The 23597-nt window shown below is 39.0% G+C and overlaps 1 protein-coding gene and 1 long non-coding RNA gene across 2 annotated transcripts in view; both read right to left on the minus strand.

The window, feature by feature from the left end:
• The window catches only part of LOC126374058 (uncharacterized), a 310332-nt gene extending 308212 nt beyond the window's left edge, over nucleotides 1-2120 (minus strand). Inside the window, exon 1 of the long non-coding RNA XR_007567396.1 lies at nucleotides 2071-2120. This is a non-coding gene — a long non-coding RNA (uncharacterized LOC126374058). The remainder of the gene's footprint in view (nucleotides 1-2070) is intronic.
• LOC126373959 (uncharacterized) overlaps nucleotides 1-23597 on the minus strand; it is a 650308-nt gene that overhangs the window by 308212 nt on the left and 318499 nt on the right. The window lies entirely within an intron of this gene.

The raw sequence follows: 23597 nt of genomic DNA on the forward strand, positions 1-23597 counted from the left end.
AACATAACATTAACTGTCTACATACGTCTTACTGCTGGCCACAGGCCTCCCCTTAATCTATCGGAGGGGGTATGGAGCATACTCCACCACACTGCTCTACTGCAGGTTGGTGGGGGTGTTTTACGGATAATAGCCGACACTAACGGATTAACGTGCCCTCGGACGTACAGAATCGTCTTTAAACGAAATATCTGTGCATGTTAAATATTAAAAAAAAACAGTCTACTCGATGGGTTCTCCACCACGCTGCTTCATTGCAGGTCATGGCACTTGCAACAGTGTTGAAATATCGGGAGTCTCATATCTCTGATAATAACGCGGTAAGAACCCGGTATTATGTGTTTTAATTATATTTGTGTTTGCTTTTTTTAAACTTTCGATAGTCCATCGAAAGGCCAGATAAAGGAAGGGTCTAAATACAAATTTCAATGCCACATTGTGAAATTGTTAACGACATCCCAATCAAAATTCCAACCGGAAAAACCACCAACACGATCGTTAATCACAATAAATAATAAATCATAGTTTTGGTGGGTTTCACAACATAACTCTCTGTGAAATAAAATGTGAAACGTGCGCCTACGTACGATATATTCGTAGAAATCATAAAAAGTATAAAAACCCACGGTTATACCTAAAATGGTGATTATTGTTAAAAGTGGAGTACTTAATGAGTTTTTTTTTAACGTGGTTTATTGCAAAACTGCAAATAGCCTTAATTACTACGATAAATGGAAAGCGCTGAGGGCTCTCACCAGGTACAAAATTTGAGACAACAGGCCTAAGGGTGCCCAGATGGGCGCGAATCTCGGTTCAGGGCGTCGTCGTGAAATGCGTTTCGGGCGTATGTGACCTAACCTTTATTGGGCAGGATTTCTCTTCTCGAATCGGAAGGTCAGACAGGCAGTCAGGAACCAGACCTGTCAAATCTTTAAGTTAGGTAAGCGGACCTTGTGGAAACGGGATACCGCTAGAGACAAGCTGATGATTAATAGTAGCTTGAAGATAGGCTTTTCATTTAGACCAGTGGTTTTAATAGGGTCTACTGCAGTCAATAAATTTAGTGCTTCTATTTTCATTTCCTTTTTTATTTGCGATAAATCAACGGCGTCTGTGGTCCAGTGGTTGAACGTTGGGCTCACGATCCGGAGGACCCGGGTTCGAATCCCGGTGGGGACATATTACAAAAATCAGTTTGCGATCCCTTTTTTGGGTAGGACATTACAGGCTGATCACCTGATTAGCCGAAAATAAGATCTGTGTATCGAAAGGCACGTTAAGCCTTTGGTCTCGGTCACTTCCATTTAAGTAAGTAGTCGTTATAAGAGCCATTTCAGGGGCCTTGAGCGGCTTAATAATAGTACTGACACTAGGGTTGATGAGGTTGGTCACCTTACACCCCACACGATAGAAGATCATTGATGAACATGGAAATTCGTATTTGTTTGTATTTGCTAAAGCTACCATTGCTAAAGAACAAGCACTGTATGCAAAATAACATTCTCTTCTTCTCTCGTGTGGGTTGTGAGGTCACCAACCTCATCAACCCTGGTGTCAGGGTGATTATTGATCCGCCAAAGGACCCTGACTCATGTAACGACTATTTACTTGCATCAGTAAGCATGGAACGACATTTTTTTTACGTGACTTATTGTAGATTTGCCGGACAAATGGGGAGCGCTGAAGGGCTCTCACCTGGTACAACGTACCTCACACGACAGAAGATCATTGATGAACATGGAAATTCGTATTTGTTTGTATTTGCTAAAGCTACGACTGCCGAAGGATAAGCACTGTATGCAAAATACCATTATAATTCATTTGCGTTTCGGAGTACAGCCTATCCAAATTCAAACAAGACTAATTGCATCCTTAATATCTATTTGTATTTCGTTCATTGCCAACTGTTTTGCACATCGGAACTTAAGCTGTGTTTGCACTGAACTCAGACTGTTTAATATACGAGTGCTTACCTACAGCTAACGAGCATTTATGTCTGTCAACAGATTTTGTGTTTGAATTTATGTATATTACGCAGATTACTGAAGATTACTGAAACTATAGTCCCACCTTACAAATAAAAAATAAACCAGGGATGAACGTGGGTTTAAGTATTTGACATCATCATCAATTTAAGAGCCATGCTCTTGTCGGTGCAGCATTTTCCATGCTACTTTTTAGGGAAAAATAGGGCAGTGGTTTCCATTTTGCCTTCCGCCCCGCAGTACTCTGTCTGACGCAAGTGGGATGGCGCCCAGGGTAGTCTATTACAAAGCCATACTAGGACTCCTGTCCTCCGCCTCTGAATAGTACTGACAAAATTGAATCCAATTATCATACAATTCCTCCGTGGTCCAGTGGTTGAGCGTTGTGCTCACGATCCGGAGGTCCCGGTTCAAATCCCGGTGGGGACATATCACAAAAATCACTTTGTGATCCCTAGTTTGGTTAGGCCATTATAGGCTGATCACCTGATTGTCCGAAAGTAAGATGATCCGTGCTTCGGAAGGCACGTTAAGCCGTTGGTCCCGGTTACTACTTACTGATGTAAGTAAGTAGTCGTCAGGGGCCTTTGGCGGCTCAATAGTAACCCTGACACCAGGGTTGATGGGGTTGGTACTCCATCTCACAACCCACACGATAGAAGAAGAAGATCATACAATTCGACTGAACTATGCTTGGCTGTCAAATATTTTCATTTCCATACTTTTGCGACGGAAATACCCACTTGATATCAACTCAGAATCTTGGGTTCAATCATCCCTCAAAAGTTCTCGTTACGACGTCAGTAACACCCTGTATACAGTCACGCTCGTTATTATACGAATAAATATTATAGGTATAGATAATCACAAATGGATTCACTAATGCTTCTAACCCCAACTGCAATAAAGACCAATTAGTACTTAACTACATAGGCAGCAGTTAGCAGTTCAGTCCTAACTTAGTACCTAACTTCCTAACTACCTTACAGATTGATTGACTAGACTTAGTTAAGTTAGGACTTATGGAACTAAGCTCTTGTGTGATATTCTAGAACTTACTATTACGTTCAGTATGTATTCCCGTGAGCCGTGTTAGCACAGTTGGAAGAACACTTTACTCTCACTTTGAGGTCGCAGGTTCGAATCCAGCACAGGCCTAAACCAATGATTGTCGAATTTGTTTTCGAACCCATGATTAGATCATAAATGTTTGACACGTGCTCAGCGGTGAAGAAAAACATCATGAAAAAACCCACATTCTCCGGAAATGCGTTTCGGAGGTATGTGACCTGACCTGTATTGACCTGGTTTTCCCTTCGCGGTTTGCAAGGTCACACAGGCAGTCGCTGCTGTAAACAACTGGTCCTGTCAAATCTTCAGGTTAACCAGACCCTGTGAAAAACGGGATAATGCTAGGGGGATGAGTGATTATCTTTGATAATGTCAGCATAATGGAACAATCATTACAAGGTCATTGATAAGGTCTTTGACTAAATTGAATACTAACAACAGAATTCAGAGCTATTAGCTCTTGACAACCTCATTATCATGACTATTAGAGTAGAAGACGGTCTATTGTCTATAACATAATTACTGTACTTAATAAGCAGAAGTTTTGGTTGCATGAATAAAATGTTTTTGGGGTTTCTTATCGATTCGATTCATACATTGTAGCCGTGGTAGCTCAGTCGGAAGAAGGTGTGACTCTCACTGTAAGGTCGCAGGTTAAAATCCAGCACGGCAACATGTTTCGATCGTAAATGATTATCTCGTGCTCAGCGGTGAAGGACAACATCATAAGGAAACCCACATATCCGAGAAATGCGTTTCGGAGTTATGTGACCTAAGCTGTATTGAGCTGGTTTTCCCTTTGCGTGTTGGAAGGTCAGATAGGCAGTCGCTTCTGTAAAAAACCAGACCTGTCAGATCTTCAGGTTAGGTAACCGGGCCCTGTGAAAAACGGGATAACGCATGTAGATGACGATGTATTGAATTTCGTTACTCGGACAGTCATGGGAAATATAACGTACCCACATTAGGACTCTGTCGCACTAACATATTTGACATTTAGTGAGACTTACAGTTCAATTTGTCAAAAAAGTTAATGTGACATGGTATCAAAGTGTATACACATTAATGCTCGTGAACACAAATTCGGCTTGAAAACCTGATTCTTCTTCTCTCTTCTATCGTGTGGGTTGTGAGGTGAATCGCCAACCTCATCAACCCTGGTGTCAGGGTTGTTATTGAGCTGCCAAAAGCCCCTGACGTGGCTCAAAACCTGATTTATCTTCCGTCACAAAACACCAGAAACAACAGAAAAACGGAACAATACCATAACATCCGAGACTTCAATCTAATTCACAAACGAAAACAGGAAACAGTATAATTTATATGCAAAACCATCGGAACACAAGACTAATGCAATTCAATCAAGGTATTGTACACTACGTTTCACGCTTGGCCACTGATCGGACAATTATTTAGCGGTTCACAGTTGGTTGCCTCTACAGAATAGCCACAGACTATAAAACTGTTAGTTTTTTAATTTGTTCTTATGGAATTCCTCTTCCTGGAATATACCTACTATTTGGATTCTTGCGTGTTTCGAATTTTGATATTCGTGTTTATTACTTCACTTTAATGTTATTATAATGAATATTTTTTTGATTATTTCATGAGGCACTTTCCAATCGTTCCCCAAAAACACGATAGATGGCGTTGTTAAGTTTTTTCTTCGTTTAAATCTTTTATCTTTTAGATTTTTATTACACCAAGGTACAATTACAACTTCCACCCATTATTCTGATCAAAATAAACAGAAACAATACTTATAGCTAAAAATATCATTATATACATTATGTGATTCAAATATCGAGCAACAATTAGTTCTACATTACATTTTAGAACAATTTTCTACCCCAGCAATGAGAAAATAGGTAATTATTACGTCAAAAGTGATCAACGCCATCTATCGTGTGTTTGGAACAGCGCCAAGAGTAGTCTATTTCAAAGACATACTAGGACTTCTTGTCCTCCGCCTTTGTATAGTAAAAAGATTATTAAAAAAAAACTGAAATCCGAGTCTGAAGTTATTTATTAACCAAAATATCTTACCTAAAAACTTAAGTAATTTAATCAATCACTATTAAGAATGTAGACCCTAAAACCTTACAGACTTGAGCACTTTTTCATTAAGTACCACAAAGTTAATTTGGCCGACTCATTAAACCCCGAAACTTCGCCCGAATAAAGGACAACTAAAAAAAGTTTCGGTCACGCCCTAAGATGTCATAAAAGAACTCCATTAAAAAGTTGCCAGTTAGGGTAGATGGATCAATAGTCGACTTTATGACTTGGTCATTTCAGGTAGGGTAACTTTGTATAATTATAATTAAATACATACATACATAAACATAAACAGCCTATATACGTCCCACTGCTGGGCACAGGCCTCCTCTCAATCAACCGGAGGGGAAATGGAGCATACTCCACCACGCTGCTCCACTGCGGGTTGGTGGAGGTGTTTGGGCTAGTACCCCGGGACCAACGGCTTAGCGTGCCTTCCGAAGCACGGTAAGTAAGATGATTATTTTACTTTTTCGAAAATTCAGGTGATTAAAGCCTGCAATATCCTTACCAAACAAAGGCCAGTCTCACAAAGTGATTTCGACAATGTCCCTATCGGGAATCGAATCCTCAACCTCCAGATCGTGAGCCCAACGCTCTAACCACTAGACCACGGAGCCTGTTAATAATACAATATCGTTAAATAATGATGGTTGATGGCATGCATAGCATAAGCTTTTGGTTATGATCCTAATTGGAAAAGTCTGAGTTACGGTCAAGAACATTAGGTAATATGTATAGACTTTGGTACCATGTCACATTTACTTTTTTGACAAATTGAACTGTTAGTCTCACTAAATGTCAAATATGTTAGTGCGACAGAGTCCTAAAGTGGGTACTATTGCTCATGACTGTACATGCAACGCAAGATGAACTAAGTACCCATGTTTCACCGAGCTGTTTGTTAGACCAACGTAATAATTATAATAATAAAAATAAGTTTATTTCACACTCACAATTATAGTAAAACTTATCATAGCACTACTCACAGTGAACATGTTTGTATTGTGAGAGAGACTGGTGTCCATACTAGACGGAATGCCTGTGTTACGGATCACTAGGCTCTCTTCCTCCCTATTTTCATAGTACATGGCAAGGCATTGTTATAGAAATACATACATACATAAACTCACGCCCGTAATCCCTAGTGGGCAGAGCCACAAGTCATCAAAGACAACTTGCAGCCACTGTTGACACGATGTCATAAGCTGGATATGATAAACCTTATGGTGATAAGGGATCAGCCTATCGCCCATAACATTAGGCCATCATGTTAGAGGACACAATCCCTCTGTCGGTTTTTACGACATGCACGGGAAGACAAGCAGCTGAACGAGTTCTATGTTTTTTATTTGCTCCCAGAACAGCATAGAAGCTGTTATAGAAATAGACTCTTTAAAATTACAGCTATAGGTGTGTGTGTGTGTTTTAGCCGTAGGTGTTGAGTCGTATCGCCGTCTATAATGGTCGAGTCATCTGTGTTAGGGAAAATTGCACTTAAGATAAATTAACTCATTGGTGCATGTCCAGTTTGTAGCAGAGGAAAAAATACGTTTTTAACGGCGTTATGTGACTTAGGTGTCCATGATGAATGATGTTCATCATCATCATCATCATCATCAATCAGTCGCGTCATCATCAGTTGGGATATTTAGGTTATTAAATAATTTCCTACATAATAAGCAAATTGTCAATAAGAATTGGATCTGTACTAGGTTCAAGATAAATTATGAAATCCTGATTACTAAATAAAGACAGATCTAAAAACTAACGAAAATTTTTATTTAACTTATTTATGAATTTAAGTTTTTATAAGAAAATAAATAAATAAAAAAAAATAAAAAAAGTCATGAAAAACGTAACAATAAGTCCGACATTTTATAACACTTTTTTTTATGACGTCACAGTGTGCTTTTTCATACAAATTCCATAGTAGGTAATATCGTGTTTTGACGTTTAGTAAAAAGTAACTGATTTGACTAGTTGAAACTACCCCATTTTAGACTCAATTATTAAAATGCTAAGAAGATACAGTGTAAATTGTTAAACTTAATTTTTTTAAGCACTTTTTTCTGAAATATACCAAGATAAGACAAAAATATACACTTCCACCCCGTTCCCAAAGTAGGGTTATTTCATTACGTACCCAAGGGTGCTGACTTTGTAAGCGAAACTACTTTGGGACGTTATGTCTTTCAAGTTCTTTTTTGCGAAAGTGTTTTGAGACAAATATTTTTTGAGATGTCTTTTTCTGGACTTCCAAAGTGAGAATAAAAAGTTGTCCTCTGATGTGCATGTCACGACAATTTCATTCTTTATTGCGAATTAGAATTAGAATCATTCATTCAACGTAATTATCATAGATAAACTTAATGGAGGTCAATTTAATATTTTTGAATTGACAAGAAACTGCAACAGCAACACATCTTTTAAACCAATGTATGTATACTTTACGTGATCCTGAAGATGATCGCGGACAGGATGGACGCGGCCGTTTTCAGGCGCTTCACGGACCTACATATTTATTGTGCGGGCCGGTGAGCTGCCGGTGAGTGGCTTCTCGTTTTCCCGGTGTCTAACTGGGGTGTACTTACATTTTATTTTATTTTATTTTATTTTATTTTTTTCAATATTATTCTTACCTCCTATTATCATATATCTAACATAGTGTGTAAGATTTTCTTTTGTACTAACCATCTATGGACTTTTTTGTCTGCAAATAAATGATTTTTATTTTTTTTTTATTATTATTTATTTTACAAGTTATCTAATAGCTAGAGAAACACATTTAATACCAGGCAATTTTATCATTTAGGTAATCATTCATCTTAACCTTTTTTACATAAAGTAAGTTTCACATGAGCTTTAAATCTTTTTTCTGAGAAATTCAAAATACTGCTTGGTATTTTATTGTAAAGACGTATATGTACACGTCTTTACAATACCCAAAAAAAGATGAATTTAATTAACCTAATCACCTGATTACCAAAAAGTAAGATAATCCGTGCTTCGGAAGGCACGTTAAGCCGTTGGTCCCGGTTACTACTTACTGATGTAAGTAGTCGTTACATGTGCCATGTCAGGGGCATTTGGTATTTTTCTATCTTAGATGAAGACTATAGAGAACCGGAGAGGAAATATGATTGGCCACCTGATACGACACGATTCATTTATAACAAACATTATAGAAGGAAAAATTGAAGGGAAGAGAGGAAGGGGTAGACCTAGGATAACATTTATGAAACAAATAAAAGAGAAGGTGCAGGTCGTGTCGTATCGGGAGGTGAAGGTTTTGGCGGGAAGAAGAGAGGAATGGCGGTTACTCCACCGACAAGAGCGCAGCTCTTAAATAGAGAGAGAGAGAGAGAGAGAGAGATGAATTGCTTCGATGTGGCCATTTTAACCCCCCTGATTAGTAATACGAGCGTGTACTCTGTCTGTAATTAATTCAAGACACTAACAACCGAAATAGACTAACACAAAGTCCATTCCAATTTAAACCCAAAACTATACATCATAGACAGTAATACCGGTAGATCAAGATACCGGTACAACATTCGGTCCCGTAATTATTTCTGGATTTAATACCGGTACTAATGAATTGTCCGGCAGTCACATTTGACGGCTCGTTACCGACTGTGACAAATGAGGTGTGCTTATCTGATCATATGGTGCCCTGTGCGTATGTGATGGGAAGTGACGTTTGTCAATTCAAATTAAAAATTCAAATTTGAAAATTACTTTATTCAATGGGTAATATTGCTTTGGGGCCTTTGGCGGCTCAATAATAACCCTGACACCAGGGTTGATGAGGTTAATACTTCACCTCACAACCCACACGATAGAAGAGAAGAATAAGTAATATAGTCACACTTTGTCGTTATTTTTTACATAACGATCGTCTCATCGGCGTCTCACTTACATTAAATAGTAACCGGCTTAACATGCCTTCCGAAGCACGGATCATCTTGCTTTCGGACAATCATGTGATCAGCCTGTAATGTATTTTTGATGATGATGATTTGATTTGATTTGTTTTGTATGTTGTGTGCAATAAAGTATATTTGATTTGATTTGATTTTGATTTGATTTGACGATTGATTGATGATGTCAAATTGCAATATTGATAATCTTAGATGAATTGCTTCGATGTGGCCCTTTTAACCCCACAGGGCCCACATCTCTAGTCAGTGTGGTTCTGTCACAGCCAGGACACTTCATACAGAAAACCTCGTTTTACACAGACGCTACACATTGACGTTTTCTGTGCGTGTGTGTGTGCGTGAGGTCTGACGCCCGTACGATTGAATACTAAAGTCAGACCGAGAGTGATGAGGTAAACAACTCAGCGGCTGGTGGGGAGCGGAGAGCAACAATTACATTTATTATATTTCTGACATTACATTGTTTTTTGGAATAATTATGTAGGTAGGTAAGTACCCGATTAATTAGAAAATACGTAATTTTCACGTTGAAGCTGTACAACGCCATCTACAGGGTGTTAGTGACATCGTAACGAAAAAGAAATATTGTTTATGGTGAACGTCGCATGGAAAGTTCATTGCCTCAGAGGTTCACAGCAAAATTATTTGCAAGTTGTTTTTGTGTATATAGAGCGGTGCCCAACCTATTATAAATCACGGTCGTGAGTTTATGTATTTCCACATGTATCTGACATAATACATTTACTGTAAGTCTTCTTCTTCTTATCGTGTGGGATGTGAGGTGGAATACCAACAATACCAACCCCATCAACCCTGGCGTCAGGGTTATTACTGAGCCGCCATAGGTCCCTGACATGACTCATGTAACAACTACGTACTTACATCAGTAAGTAATAACCGGGACCAACGCGCCGGGCTTAACGTGCCTTCCGAAGCACGGATCTTTTTACTTTTCGGACAATCAGGTGATCAGCCTGTAATGTCCTAACCAAACTAGGGATCACAAAGTGATTTTTGTGATATGTTCCCACCGGGATTCGCACCCGGAGCCTCCGGATCGTGAATCCAACGCTCAATCACTGGACCACAGAGGCCGTTACTGTAATTAATTGATAGTTAAAAATAAATTGTCTATTATTGATGAAATTTACTTTATTATTTAGCTTTGCCTTTCTCTCAACCTTAGTAATTTATCAATGTTCAATCGACCACGTGTTTCATTCTTTTATTTTCTTTTCACTCCCTCATTACACATCCTTCATTATTTAATGGGTTTTTGATGGACACCTTCCGTTTCTTTTTTTTTAACTACTTCTGTTCAGATGCTTTCGTAATTAAGTTACAAAAAGCTGTAGACATTATGAAACAAAAAAGAAAATAATTTTAAATCTTTCTGGCTTATCAGGAAACGAATTCTATTTCTGGCAACTTTTTAGCATTATCGGGACAATCAAGATGGATGGTAAAGAGTAAAAAGTATGGTTCATTATGTCACGAAGGTCTTTTTAAATCCTCTATGTCTTCTTTTTTCTATTTACATTTTGAAAACTTGTGCACAGAGAAGACATTGCCTCTGTCCTCTCACTTCTTTGAGACAGTTGTGGCCGTCTTCTTGACCATAATGGGGTTTTATTTATGGATACCTCATTTGTGGTCTCCTTCAAGGTATTATTACTTATGAACATCTCGGTATCATTTGGCAAAACAACAATCTCTTCTAAAATTTCCTCCTTCTCCATACATATTTTTTTAATACAACCATCTTCTTCACCTAGATTTTGTTTAGGTTGTGCTGTGGGAAGAACCATATCACAATCCTGCACACCAATTATACCAGTACAAGCTCGTCCGAGAAGGGCACACACTTGTTCCATTATGGGATCTACCTTGACATCTGCAGGTCCTCCACCAGTTCTTGTCGTACTCTCCTTTGAATTCTGATAATAGAGCTTGCTCTCGGTTTTCAGTTTTTCCCATAGATTCATTAGGGAGTCTTTATTTCTGAAATAAATTTACATGATATTTTTAGCGTGGTATTTAAATATTGTGCAGTTTAAATAATAAAAGGATGCATAATTACCTGTATATAGTTGCTGACGCGTATATAGTTGGTTACGTCTATCCAAGCTTTTATTTTTGCTTCATTTGTTGAACCATCCGTCTTTTTATTTAAAATTGTATCTTTATGTGACGCTAGTAGCTTCACGAGCTTATTTTTTTCCTCGGCGGCAAAGTTTTGGCCACGTTTCCTTTTCTCAGCCATTTCAGGTCACAAAAATGCAAAACTATTTCGAATCTAAAGAAAATACCACAACAAACTGACGCCGCCGACACAAACTACAACAACCACATCTGTCTGTTTGACATTTTATTTTAATGCAAAGACTGTGTTGTTCATACAGCCTTATTTCGTCTGGATTGCGTTAATTATTTTTATTTTTCTTAATTCTTCATTATTTGCTAACTAAAAGACGAAGAATGATGTATTTTACTTTAATTGATTACAACTTTAAGCAATTTAATTAGTTTTAAATGATTTAATGACGTTTAACGAACTATCGACAAAATATCGACAATGGATGCCGTTTTAAAAAAAAAAACAACTGTCACTTACTTAAGGGAACCCTAGTTAAGTAGCACCTAGCATGGTGAAAATGAATTTAGGTAAGGGTCGGATTTAAAGGGACCCCTTACTTAAGGGTCACTTACGTAGGAATATGTTGAGGGCATGTTGGTGAAGACGGGCATTACTTACTCATTTCTTAGGACATGGTCAAAATACATAATAGCTATCTAGCAGATTGCATTCAACCTTTCATAGATTTAGGATGCAAGTACGAAAAAATTCTAGGTCTCTGCAACCTATTCTAAACAGTGGAAAGAAAAGTAGGTTCTCAACAATTTTAATTTTAGTCGCCAGACATATTTTGTTACACGACTAATACTCGGATCATCTCCCTAGCGGTATCCCGTTGTTACAGGGTCCGCTAATCTAACCTGAAGATTTGACAGGTCCGGTTTTTTACAAAAGAGACTGCCTGTTTGACCTTCCAAACCGCGAAGGGCAAATCGGTCACATACTTTCGAAACGCATTTCTCGGGAATGTGAGTTTTCTCACGATGTTTTCCTTCACCGTTGAGCACGACATAATCATTTATGATCCAAACATGAATTTGAAAAACGATTGCAAAAATCATAGGTTAAGGCCCATGCTGGATTCAAACCTGCAAAATTAGAATGAGAGTCAATCGTTCTTCCAACTGGGCTACCACGACGAATAATGCTCCAATAAAAAAGGAAATCAAAAAATTTCGAATGCACCATAACTTTCATGCGTAAATATTGGCAGCCCATAATCTACATTAAACAGGAAATAAAGCAATAAAAAGCACTTCGCAGCCCCATTAGAGCGAAACCGTTTAACTCATTCAATCTCATTCACTCGTTCAATTAAATCATTCATTCAATCGAATAAATGAACGAATCGTTTCGTTCGCGCCGCCCGTTTTACAAAAGTATTTTCCAATATTTATGGCCAGTTTGAGTTTTCAATTAAATTTTAAATCGGCCGAAAAAGTTGGCGACTCATTTTAAAATTGTTCGATTTTTCAAATTGATACCTAGTTTTTAGTGATAATGCCAAATGGGTTTTTAAACGTTTTAACTGTGCTTGCAATGGTTTGACCCCGTTGGTATATTCGTTTGATATTAACTTCTTTTTTATTTATTGCAGATTTGCCGCAAATGGCATAACTGTTGGCCGGACTGTACAAAATTTAAGACAACAGGCCTGAGGGTGGGTGTCCAGTCGGATGCGAACCTCGGCTCAGGGCGTCTCGTCTGAGTGGACAAGCGCTAAATGGGAGATATCGTCGACCACGCCAGCGGAGTCGGTATTGGGGTCCTGAAGTTGATACTAACTCATTAGTGCAAGCCAGGTACCGGGGATCAAACCGCATCTTACCGTTTGAGAAGCAAGCTTAACACACATCCACAGGGGAATCTCAAAAGACACCATGATAATTTTTATTAAGTTACCTAATTATTATTATTGCGATAAGACGGCCGTGAGACCTGCGCTGATGTACGGATCGGAATGCTGGCCGCTTAAAGAGGCGCACACACAGAAACTTCATACGACTGAGATGAAAATGCTTCGATGGTCGGGAGGGGTGACTAGGCAAGACAAAATTAGAAACGAGTACGTTCGCGGAAGCTTCAAAGTAGCCCCTATACCCGATAAGCTGAAAGAAAGTCGTTTGAGGTGGTATGGCCACGTAATGCGGAGAGACCAGCAGCATGTAGTCCACACAGCTCTTTGCCTGGCCGAGAACAAAAGAGGCAGAGGACGCCCTCCTTATACTTGGTGGACCAGCATGTCCCGATTATTGAAAAATGAAAATTTACCCGACCCGACAACCCTAGACAGAATGTCATGGCGCCGCAAAATTAGGAGAGCCGACCCCACCTAAAGTGGGATAGCGCAAGGAAGAAGAAGAAGACCTAATTATTATTATTATTATTGCAAAATCTAGTTTAAGCTCCCCTAACCAAGTCTCTGCCGCATCCATCACAATGCAGCTCGGCTATGCCACATGGGAACCGGTGTAGAGGGCACTCGATCACTCTGTGAGATATGATCCGGGTGACCACATTCACAGTATGGCGACTCCTTTAAGCCCCATTTATGTAGGTGACGCTTCGACTATCCGTGGTCCCCACACCGGTTTAGTCGGTTCCAGATTTTTCGTTTGGTGTCAAAGTCAGGGATCTTCCGCGTGGGATCTCGAATAAGGTCCGAATTTGTGCCGTCGAACATATTCCACTCCAACCTCCATATATCTTCCACACTGAATTGGCTTCTTACTTACCTAATAATAAATTAGGAAGCCACTTAAATTCGTTCAGCTATAAAAGCCAAAACCGTCGTATCATCTTTCAAATGGAATAACTGGCCACTATAATACGTCCTGAATAATTTAGTAGTCATTGTGTTAATTGCACCGAAAGGTACAATATAAGGTGTAATATGCATAATGCACGTGTATTCTAATAAATTAATGGTATTAAGTGAGAAGGGATAGCGTTTATGACAATGTTTTAGATACTGTTTGTACTTTGTTATTTTTTGTAAACAAGTGCATTAGTCTGTTTAATAAATAAACTTCGCTTCGCTCGGGTGCAATGCTGAGGAAAAAATGAAATTATTTACGACATCACATTAAAAACCTCAAAAATAACAGTATTTCTCCACTATTTGATGGATGTTATTATATCTTCCTCTTGAATCACTCTATCTATTAAAAAAACCGCATCAAAATCAGTTGCGTAGTTTTAAAGATTTAAGCGTACATAGGGATATAGGGACAGAAAAAGCGACTTTGTTTTATACTATGTAGTGATGTATTCTAATGAATATTAATGGTATTAAGTGAGACAGGACAGCGTTTATAACAATGTTTTAGACACTGTTTGTAAGTACGTTGTTATTTTTTGTAAAGAAGAGCGTTAGTCTGTTTATTACAGTTTATTATACACAGAACAGGGGTGTTAAAAATGGCCACATCGAAGCAATTCATCTAAGAAAACAATATTTCTATTTGTCAGTTGTTTGCATTGCGCACTTACTTATATGCGCAAATGTCAATTTTCAATATTGCTTTCTTAGATGAATGGCTTTGATGTGGCCATTTTAACCCCCCCAGGATATAAAAAAACAATCAGACTAACACAAACGGTTCAGTTTATTTCCAGTAGAAATCTCTTCCAGCAGACAGGGAAAGAGATAATAAAGGGCAGATAGGCGTGTATAGTCATGATGAGCAATATAATGTACTTACCCACTTTAGGACTCTGTCGCACTAACACATTTGACATTTAGTGAGACTTACAGTTCAGTTTGTCAAAAAAGTTAATGTGACATAAATACCAAAGTGTATGCTCGTGACCGTACATTACTAACAACATATTTAATAGATAAACGTTTGACGTGTGCTGTCAACTTAATTCTGTCAGGTTATTGGCGAATGTTATTTTTATAGGGTTATATTTGATTTGTGCTTAAAACTGAAGTGTGTCCCATAAGTTTTATGCTTGTCGATTACCCGTCCCTTTCCTTTTCGATGGATAAGAAAATGACAGATATAATTTATAATAAAATTAGATGGTGTCTACAGGAACAATACAACAACAACAATAGCAGAACAACAACAACAATAATACATATTTTTTTTTACGTGACTTAATTGTAGATTTGCTGCAGATGGCATTAACTACTTGGCCGGAGTTACATACAATGAGTTATATTAATTACATAAGATTCTCATTCAACTTGCACCACAGACTATAAAAGGTACCGGAAGGTGAAAATGCACAAAATTATCATATTATTATTATTATACTATAGCATTGTCCCCGCGGCACCGCTTGCGTCCGCTTTCGTAATATCACGGATGTTCGGGTAGGTGGCACTGTTGCGGACACGATTTAGAAAGGTATTTTTTTGTATTTGATGTTTAATTGTAAAAACGTATACATAACCCCAAAATAATAAAAACAGTCAAAATTGAAAATTTCCCGTATGGCATGATAAAACGTAAGCACGCGACACGACACTCAAAAAAAGCCCAGCGTGGCGCCAATGTAAGACACGTGAATGAAAGCCACCATGGTTTGTCGCATCCATCCTGAGCGTTGAGCTCGGATTGTCACGCATTGGGTGCCTCATGACGGGTACAGGCGTCGTGGTAGACCTCGAAAGAGAAGGCGTGACGACATGGACGCTTGCCGGAGGGACTGGCCGGAGTACGCACAACACCGCGAAAAACGGAAAGAGGAAGGGGAAGCCTTTGCACAGCAGTGGGATCTTGTAGGCTAGATTAGATCAGAAACACTACAATAAGAACATAAGTTCACGACTGTAGTCAGGGATACATCCATCGCAAGGTGAAGTAAGTACCCACACATCACCGATCTCTTTGTTAAAACAACGTGATAGGTACTCAGCCGTATAGTGAAAACTGCACTTAAGACAAATTACTAATTAATTGGTGCAAGTCCGGTATCGGTGAACTTCAGGACCACAATGTTATAATTTTATTCGTCTTGAGTAGACGATACAAGATGTGTCCAAAAACAGGACCATTCTCCCTTCCTATTCCATAGAGCGCACAATGTCGGCCCAACAATGGAGCGTAGGTAAATTAAAACTATATTAAATCGTCTTGTACTGCCTTCTCTTTGTGATAATACACGTTTTTGTTGTATGTAACTGAGTGGAAAATTGTTATAGTGTTAAGCAACGAATAACGGGCAAAGTACTACAAATAAGTACGGGGATTTTAAATGTTGATAATTTACAACAGGTATGTATGTATGTGGAGGAGCTCGGTGGCGCAGCGGTAAACGCGTTCGGTCTGCGATTGTTGAAGTTAAGCAACTTTCGCAAAGGCGGGTCATAGGATGGGTGACCACAAAAAAAAAGTTTTAATCTCGAGCTCCTCCGTGCTTCGGAAGGCACGTTAAGCCGTTGGTCCCGGCTGTATTAGCAGTCGTTAATAACCATCAATCCGCACTGGGCCCGCGTGATGGTTTAAGGCCCGATCTCCCTATCCATCCATAGGGAAGGCCCGTGCCCCAGCAGTGGGGACGTTAATGGGCTGATGATGATATGTATGTGTAACGGGCTGGTTTATTCCCTCTTAAGGACGGTACTGAAAAGTATCAGCGTCCGAACGACGATCCCGACGACCCGATTACTCTAGGCATAGAGGCAGCCAATCAGCTCGCGACACCAAACACTTCAGGACCCCGATACCGACCCCGCCGGCGTGGTCAACGATTTCCCCCAATCAGCGCTTATCGCTATCGACCCACTAGGGTCGATTAATTCTTTCAAATATTTTTCCTCTCAGACGACGCCCTGACCCGAGGTTCGCGCCCACCTGGGTACCCTCAGGCCTGTTGTCTTAAACGTTGTACCGGGTGAGAGCCTTCAGCGCTCCCCATTTGTCTGGCCACGTAGTTAATGCCATCTGCGGCAAATCTACAATAAGTCACGTCAAAAAAAGGGCTGGTTTCCCTTCGCGGACTGGGAGTCAGACAGGCAGTCGCTTCTGTAAAATCCGAACCTGTCATATAACAGGATAATGCTAGGTAGATGATGATGATGAATTTACAGCCGGTATTTTTAACGACTAGTAAAAACATCGAATCCTGTTCAGAGACCGCGTGACTTACATCGTAGTGTCCCTGGTTCGAATCCCGGCTCGGGCTCCAAACCACTGAATTCGACTTTGTGAATTTGATTTGCAGTTTGGATCATATTACATAATACATCACGAAGTCCACCCAACAGGGTCCACATAATATCAGCGTTGTGGTTCACGCCGCGACTTGAGCTGAGTGAGGACCTTTTATCTCAGGACGTCCACCACCACCTTATGATCATTTCGACAAACATCCGTCTTGATTTTTTGTAATTGTTTTAGTGGAAATTTGATATGACGTTGTTGTCTTTTTTTTGTGTGTGGCGCCCTTTTATAATAAACTATTTATATTCTAAGTTTTCAGAATTTATGTTCGGTTTATGGCAATAGGCTCTATTACATGGGACTTAAACGTGACTGGCGAGGAGTGGGTGTATACAGGGTGTTAGTAACACTGTAACGAACTTTTTGAGGAATGATTCAGACCATAAATCTGAGTTGATGAAAGGAGATCATCGGCTCTCCATACTTTGGCCGGCCCAAATTTGAAAGTGCCGGCCAGAGAAAAAAAATGTGTTGAACCTTTCGAGTAGATTGCTACGAACATTTTTTACTATGACACCAAACGTGTACGATCATTAGTTTGGCTTTAATTGGATTTTAAAAATCTCGATTTTTCATACATTTTGTAAAAAAATATATTATGTCCGTTGGGAAAAAAAGGGATACAAGCGTATTACAAAGGACCTTTAGAACATTTATTACTATGGCGCCAAAGTTCTATGACCATTATTTTGACGTTTATTGGACTTTCCGTTTTGGTTAATATGTTAAAATGCCGGCCATCGAAAAAATACGTCGAATCTGTCTAATAGTTGCTTTTCAATATTTTTTAATATGACACCAAACATCTATGACCATTATTTTGACTTTTATTGGAATTTACGTTTTAGTTCAAATGTGAAAAGTGCCGACCAGCAAAAATACCATGTGGAGAGTATCGAGTAGATGCCTATTAACATTTTTTTCTATAGCGCCAAACGTGTACGATCATTAGTTTGGCATTTATTTTATTTTAAAAATCTTGATTTCTTATTTATTTTGTTTAAAAATAAAGTGATTTGGGCAAAAATTGCGGTACGGCGGATTACAAAGGACCTTTAGAACATTTAATAATCTGACGCAAAACATTTTTGACCATTATTTTGACTTTTATTCGTCTCTCTTTTCGTTTTGGTTCAAATGGGAAAATGTCAGCCAGCTAAACAAAATGAGTCAAATCTTTTGGTAAACAACTTGAAACGTATATTTTTACTACGTTACCAAATGTCGACTTTGGCTTTTAGTGGACTTTTTAAAAATCTTTATTTTTTATACATTTTAACAATGACAACAAGCAGAGCTTTCCCAATGACTAGTTATTAGTCAGATAAATATTTTGTGATTTTGTTTTGTGTGTTGTTAGGTGAAGTTCTATATTAATACCATCAGATTTTAAATATGACGTTGGCTGTAGTTTTTGCATTCGACTCAACGTTAGTTTAGGTTGAATTATGGTATTGATTCGACCATAAATTTGACCATTGACCGCAGATGGTTACCACCCTCCAAAGATAAGCTTGCCATCAAGTGACGAATCTCATATTTTGGTATGACGTCTGAAGTACCTGTTAGGAAAGACAGGAGTCGGTCGGTTGTACTTTGCATGTATGCCGATCACAATGTCCTGGTGGTACTCGGCTGATAACATAGTACCTCTATCACCCCACTGTATTTTCCTTGTATACACACTTTTTTTTAAAAAAGTAACTTCTAAAGCGTGTATCACCATCAGGTGAGGTAGTGGTCAAACGCAAACCTATTTTTAATTTATAAAAATGTGTCAAAAAGTCGACTATATTACGCCTTTAGCAAGATAGTTCCATTATCACCAGATAAAACATTTTTTCGCCAAAGTGTAGGTATCTATGAAAACACCAGATTTTTGAGAAATCGAATTAAGTTCAAAATAGTGGTCATATACGTTTAATGCCATAGAGTAATAAACATTCTGACGATCCTTTAAATAACGCGCCTGTTATATTTTATTTTTTTACAAAATGAAAAAAGTCGAGTTTTTTTTTTAAAACCAGCAAAAGCCAAACTAATGGTCATACACGTTTTTGTCATAGTGAATAATGTTTACAGGTATCTTCTCGATAGCTTTGACATGTGTTGTTTGCTGACCGGCACTTTTCACATAGAAACTATAACGTAGAGTCCAACAAAAGTCAAAATAATGGTCAGAGACGTTTGGTGCCCTATAAATAAATGGTCAAACAGATAAGTTATAACGGAATATACTAATATTGTTTCTTGGCCGGCACTTCACATTTTCACCAAAATGTATGAAAATTCATGTTCTTTTAATTCGAATAAAACCGAAAATATTGACCCTACAGCTTTGGTGCCATAGTAATAAATGCTCAGACGGATAAGTTCTAAGGATATATACCATTATTGTTACTTGGCCGGCACTTTACATTTTGACCAAAAATGTATGAAAAAATACAGTTTTTTAAATTCGAATAAAACCGAAGATATTGACCCTACAGCTTTGGTGCCATAGTAATAAATGCTCAGATGGATAAGGTCTAACGGAATATAGCAAAATTATTTTTTGGCCGGCACTTTGGCTTCTGGGCCGAAATCCGATGATCTCCTTTCAACTTGACCTGAATTGTCCCCCTCAGTATTCGATACGATGCCGATGTCCTCTCCTCTGCCTACCCCTTCGGTGATATAGGCGTGATGCTTGTTATGTTAAAAAAATAACCCCGTGCTCCGGATGGCACGTTAAGGAGTCGATCTCGACTACTATTTACTTGAGTATGTAGTTGTTACATGAGCCACATCAGGGGTCAAAAGTAATACAGACACCAGGGTCTATAAGGTTGATCATTGGCCTCAAAATCCACACGAGAGAAGAAACCTGAAGGTGGATTTTCTGTATTCCTTTCCCCGAATAGATTTTCATGAATTTTTAATATAGCATTCAACGAAGGAGAGACCACGTAGACAATAGACCTATCTCCAATATCCTTTAGGCAATGAAAGAAAAAACTGCGCGGTTTAAAATAGAATACTCATACATACATACATACATAAACTCACGCCCGTAATCCCTAGTGGGGTGGGCAGAGCCACAAGTAATCAAAGACAACTTGTAGCCACTGTTGATACGATGTCGTAAGCTGGATAAAATAGAATACTCGTGTCATAGAAATGAACAAAACATGTCACTTGATTGAAAAAAGTTGATTTGCTGTGAACAAAAAGATAAGTGAACGACTCAATTTTCTGTGCACAGATTCACGCCTGAAGTCTGCTGGGGTGGGCAGTTTGACGAGCGGCTAGAAAACATAATATCGATATTGGTGTCCAAAGTAAAATGAATTTAACTATAAGTTACACACGCACGTTAAGTCGTTGGTCCCGGTTAATACTTACTGATTTAAGTAAGTAGTCGTTACATGAGTCATTTCAGGGTCACCTGATTGTCCGAAAGTAAGATGATCCGTGCTTCGGAAGACACGTTAAGCCGTTGGTTCCGGTTACTATTTACTGATGTAAGGGAGTAATCGTTACATGAGCTATGTCAGGGGCCTTTGGTGGCTCAATTATAACCCTGACACCGAGGTTGATGAGGTTGGTATTCTACCTCACAACCCACACGATAAGATCTGAATGTGTTTTTTTCACTTTATGACTGACACGATAGTGACACGTTATACAAATAAACCGCTGCGTTTTCCTACCTTTTCTAGATTCCCATAGACAATGCTGGATGTTTGTCGCGCCGTCTCCTCGGCATCCTGCATAGGAAATGTGGAATCTGTGGAATGATTGGAATGTCAGGTGGGGATTTATTATTTAGTACGATTTTTATAGCCAAGGGGAGAAGCTCGTAGCATAGTAATACTGGTTAATTGACGCGGTTAAAGTTGGCCGCTTAGCACCTTTTTTGTAACAATAGATTGCTTCTATGCTGATCTGGGAGCAAATAACAAACATAGCAAACGTTCAGCTGCTTGTCTTCCCGGGCGTGTCGTAAAAACCGACAGAGGGATTGTGTCCTCTAACATGATGGACTAATGTTATGGGCGATAGGCTGATCCCTTATCACCATAAGGTTCATCATATCCAGCTTACGACTTACGACATCGTATCAACAGTGGCTGCAAGTTGTATTTGATTACTTGTGGCTCTGCCCACCCCATTAGGGATTACGGGCGTGAGTTTATGTATGCATGTATGTTGTATCAATACGATCTACTCTGAACCGGCGTGCGTGTATGAAGCGATTGATGAATGTGGAGGAAGCAAGAGAAGTGTGTCAGGATCGAAGCAAATGGAATTCTATAGTCTCTGCTTACCCCGGTGGGAAATAGGCGTGAGTTTATGTATGTATGTATGTATGTATGTTGTAACAATAGAGTGTGCTGTAGAGTTTGCCGCTCTAGGATTGGCTTGCACAGCCATGAAAGAAAGTGCATTTCTTCGAGGCAATGACGTCATAATCGTCTGAAACAGACGTTTAAGATAAGGCCAATGATGATGATGATGATGATGTAAGAATAACATACGTAGCATACTTATTACCGATTTATTTTTGCGGGGCGGAGAGTTACCGTTCTATACGTACTAACATAACAAAACACATATCATGTCTTCACGCCTGTATTCCCGAAAGGGGTAGGCAGAAGTGTATATTATATCATCCAATCCTCATTAGCTATGTTTAAGTCCTATGTAATAGGGGGCAGCGTATTGTCAGTGCTATCAAGTAGGGCTAACAAGCGCGGCGTCATAAAATTTTGTCACGGTCATTGACTGACGATATAATTACATATGTCGTTTTGTCGATTGGTGCTAATCTGTAAACCCAAATAAGTCGTGTCGTTCTGTCAAAATAGGAACTAAATCAAGTGCCACGCGTGTTAGGGAAAAAAACAAACTTATCGATTTCGATAAAAAATATTGAATCGATCGATAATTTTATCACGTTGCGCGTCTCAGCCTTTCTGGAATCCACGTGATATAAAGAAAGAAAAGAAAGAAAGAAAAAATTATTACTTCCGGACACCACAGACACAGACAGACAGATATCAGTCATATATATTATGATCTAAAAAATAATGTAAACAACGGTAAGCACGTATATTAAGCAGGTTCAGTATTTTTGACGTGACTTTTTGTACATTTGTCGCAGATGGCATTAACTACTTGGCCGGACACATGGGAAGTGCTGGGTGCTCACTGGATTCTGAACCTTGGATAGAATTGGTAACGAGTAGGCCCATATCAATAAGCACTGTCGTGGTCGGTGTAGGTATCTGAGAGTGATTGCTGTCGCGAGCTGATTGATCGCCTCTGTGGCTAGAGTAATCGAGTCGTAACCTTATATAACGTCCTTCACCACTTAGTAGCGGAAAGTGGTTATCTGATGACTTGTTGACAACCCACACTATTAAGTTGCATATGTTTGTCAAAATAAATTGTATACAAATGCAGTGAAAGCAGACGTGTTCTTTTGTAACGATATTTAAGTGCGAAAGCGCCTTGAGCAATCGCCACAGCAAAAATTAACTGACGCATATTTGGTATTAGATTTTTATCAGGCAATTACAAAATCTTACTGATAGGTTTTGCAAAGAAACAACGCACTTACTTTACTTCAACCTTATATGAGTAGAGCAGGGATAAAACTCGACGAAAAATATGTAGGGATTCTGTTTTTCGAAGTCGTTTGCTTGAGGAGAGGAATCAGTCCATCAGAGGGATGGATGTAGTATTATATAAGCTGTTTATGTTCACGGAAGAGGCGAGTCACAGGGATTGTAACCTGGAACCTGCCAGAGGGCAGCAGTAACTGTCAGTATTATTCAGAGGCGGAAGATAGGAGTCCTAGTACGGCTTTGAAATAGACTGTTCTGGGCGCCATCCCTCTCGCGTCAGACAAGAGTACTGCGGGGCGGAAGGCAACATGGAACCCACTGCCCTACTAGCATGGAGAATACTATATACGTTAGCGATACCTATGTATATTTAATTGTTGTTTTGAAGAATGTAAAACACTGTTGTATGAATTGGTACATTTATTATACTGAATTAAAACACATAGGTAATAACGGGTTCTTACCGCGTTTAAATGGGGATATGAGACTCCCGATATTATGACGGGATGACATCCCGTGATCATGGCACTTGCAACAGTGTCGAAATATCGGGAGTCTCATATCCCCATTTAAACGCGGTAAGAACCCGTTATTATGTGTTTTAATTATGATAA

This window comes from Pectinophora gossypiella, chromosome 16 (assembly GCF_024362695.1).
Source record: "Pectinophora gossypiella chromosome 16, ilPecGoss1.1, whole genome shotgun sequence".
NCBI lineage: Eukaryota > Metazoa > Arthropoda > Insecta > Lepidoptera > Gelechiidae > Pectinophora > Pectinophora gossypiella.